The sequence below is a fragment of the Pelodiscus sinensis genome, chromosome 21, assembly GCF_052426305.1.
Source record: "Pelodiscus sinensis isolate ZL-2025 chromosome 21, ASM5242630v1, whole genome shotgun sequence".
Classification (NCBI taxonomy): domain Eukaryota; kingdom Metazoa; phylum Chordata; order Testudines; family Trionychidae; genus Pelodiscus; species Pelodiscus sinensis.
In genome coordinates this window covers 9,524,573-9,527,749 of record NC_143072.1, presented here as the reverse complement: position 1 = coordinate 9,527,749, position 3,177 = coordinate 9,524,573, and the positions used below count along the sequence as shown (strand labels likewise).

Below are 3,177 nucleotides of genomic sequence, written 5' to 3'. Positions count from 1 at the left end.
GATGGGAACAAATAGGTGGGTAGAAGCATGTTAACGAAGTTTCACATCTCCACGCCCCAGGCAAAGGGTGGCCACTGCTCCTGAGTCCCAGGCATCCACCGCCCCCTGCTGGTTTGCCCCCTGTGGTCCCGGCACACAGTCAGAGAGGTTCTGCAAGCCACAAGCGGCGCAGCCAGAGCCTTTGGGAAGCCAAAGGAAGAGAAAAGACCCAGCACTTCCCCGTCCGAGGGAGCCTGGGTGGACCCTGCTCTTGGACCTTCGCCTGGCCTGCAGTCCCTGCTCCCAGGGCCCGAGGGCTCTGAACTGGCACCCTGCTCCCTCGGAGCACCACCCTGTCGGAGCCCGTCGGGACCCACCTGGCTCCGGCTTGAGGTGCCTGCCAGCCACAGCTGTCTGTGCCCAGAGGAGCTCTCCACTGCTTTCTGACGGGGGAGGAGCCAGGCTCCCGCAATCGCACTAAAAAGTAGGCGTGGCTGGGGCAGGAGCACGCCCAGGGCTAAGAGTGCCTGGCGCTGTCCGTTTCAGTCGTCACATGGCGAGGCCCGGACTTTTCCACACGTGCCGCAGGTCCATTTTCTGGCACGTTTGAGCTAAGTTGCTCAGCCACTTTGGAGAAGACCCTTTGGGCCCCGGGTGGAGTGTTTTTGTTTAAAACCTGTTGGGTAAAGGTCTCCAGGCCAGTTCTCCAGCTTCACTGCACCTCAGCCCCTTTCTAGCATCAGAAATTACCACACGACCCCCAGGTGGGGAGCTGTGGCCTGAGCCTGCCCGAGCGCCACCACCCCAAGTGGGGGACCAAAGAGAACCCCAAGGAATTCAGCCCTGGGAGGAGACCTGTCACCAGAGCCCTATGGCCCCGGGCTGAAGCTGAAGCCCTTAGGCAGTAGCGATCCAGTAGGATTCAGGCCTGGGTCCCAGCAAGTCTGATGCCAGCCCCAGAGACCCCCATGAAAACAGACCCCGACCCACAGCTTGAGAACCTCTGCTCTGCCCCATTGGGAGGAGAGTTTGGAACGTTTGTGGGCCCGAGGGACACCTCTCCCTTCGTTCAGGCTCAGAAAGCCACCGCTTCCAGGTGCTCTGTGCCGGTCGCTAGCCGCCAGCTCAGGCTGAGAGCAGTGCCACTGGCGGAGGCGGCTGTCACAGCGTTCGGCAAGGACCAGTGCTTGGCTAAAGGACGTGGCATCTGTGGACCAGAAAAGGCCATGCACCCATGCCATGCCCAGAGTCCTACTCCATTGTGATGTCACAAGGAACTCAGCCAATCACCATCCTTGTGCTGCAGTTAATTTGTATCAAACAATTTCGTTGGCGGTCATGTCAGTGACATGAAGGAGACAACCCGGATGCTGGGTTAGCGGGTCCAGCTGCCGCCCGTGCAACTTGCTGTGAACAACTCAGCTCACATCCCTCGGCACAACCCTCCCAGACACAGCCCAGCTCATCGCCCAGCAACACCGACACACAACTCAGTGCAAACACCAGGACAACGCCTCGGGCACCAATCAGCACAGCCGCCCACCCAACAACACAGCCAGCAATGTCAGCCACACACAGCGCGCACCCCGCGCAACATGCACATGTACAGGGAGATACGTCTGAGCAAGGCCGTGGCCAACACTAGTAAACACATACAATCCTTGCAGACGGCATGAGGCTGGGTTAGTGGCAAATGATGAAGAGAGACCAGTTCAGGCCTGTGTGGGGGGTGGGGGGGAGAGGTGTGTGCAAAGGGTGCCAAAGCACCCCCTGTGGTCCCCCAAGTAAGTGTGCTCCCACCAGAGCAGTGTGCTGCCCGAGCCGCCCTCCCCCATGCTCAGGCTGGCCTGGGGAAGGCTGGGGATGATTTTCCCATTTGCTTGGGGAACTATGGGGGGTGGGGCATGCACACCCTTGCAGTTCACATTTACAAAAAAAGCCTTCCCCTCCCCCCCACAGAAATGCCTGCGTCTGGGCCTGCAGTTAGAGAAGTCAAAGTTGATCACTTGTTAAATTGAGTGCGGTCTCCATTTTCATACAGCCAGTCGCACAAGAGGAGAGTCCGGACCATAGATGAGAGTGAATCAGAAAAGAATGTAGAGTCCATGTAGATACAGTAACTGACTGCAGCATGGACCCTCGGTGAGAGACGTCACGTACAACACTTAGCTGTACAGTGTAACTCAGATGCAAACGTTGGATATCGAACCGACTGTCTAGTAAGAACCGGGAAGTGGGAGGCAGAGCTGAGTGAAAAGTGGCTGTGGTTTCCGGCTGGAAGTGGAAACAGAAAAACGGGCAAAAAATGCCATTCAGTCTGAATTCCCTTTTTCCCCATTTTTTGTTGTATAAAAACAAAAGATTGTTTGGAATTGACCAAAATACTTTAGCTGACTTAAAAAATTGTAGGTTTTTTAATTTTGTGATTTTGGGGTGTTTTCACTCCTTTTCGTGCTTTTTCTTTTTTAATTGGACAAATGTGCAAATGAAATGCCGTTTCAAATTGAAAGGTCAAACTAACATTTTGCGATGCTCCAGATGAAATGTTTGGATGGTGTTGGAATGAGATTCAAAGTTGCAAGTGTTTTTAGAGCCCCTCCTAAGTATTTTTTGTCAACACTTCTATTCCCAGAAAAAAACACCCCAACTCGAATGGCTTTACCGTTGTGAGACACTGGCATACTGCATGCACTCTGGTGCACACGGCCAGAAGTTATTGGAAACGAGAGAGCCCTGAAAGATTCAAGATCTACTCGGTCTCGCAGCACATGATAATAGCAGTGTCACTTTCAAACCTGTGGTCTATGAAGTTTGTGCATCTCCTGGCCCTTAATTTTTTGAATGTGCCACTCAACCCAGCTGCGGCTACTGCATTTTCTGGGCATAAAGCTGGGGATCCAGGCAGGGGCCTTTGAAACCTTCTTTGTGTTGCTGCTTGTCTCCCTCCGAAAGTCCCCTTTGGGCTGCGGTAGGCGGCTCTGCAGAGAGATCTCGCCTGTGGCTGTATGAGGGGAATGGAGCACCAGCCCCGGAGTTACGGGCCAGGCAGCCTGGCGGGGGTGAGATGTTAGAGCAAATTTCTGGACAATCGTTTTGTGGCTCTGGGAGGACCATGGAGTGATCAGTAATCGCCAGTGTGGACAGCAAATGCTGCCAGACCCACCTGGCTTTTCTTTGGCAGAGACCCTGGCCCAGGGC

The 3,177-nt window shown here is 54.6% G+C and overlaps 1 long non-coding RNA gene across 1 annotated transcript; it reads left to right on the top strand.

Annotated features, from left to right (window-relative positions):
• Positions 1-1,021: 1,021 nt before the first annotated feature.
• Positions 1,022-2,750, top strand: LOC112546370 (uncharacterized). The gene is made up of 3 exons (XR_003090055.3): positions 1,022-1,661; positions 2,021-2,198; positions 2,612-2,750. It is a non-coding gene; the product is annotated as an uncharacterized LOC112546370 (long non-coding RNA).
• Positions 2,751-3,177: the final 427 nt, after the last annotated feature.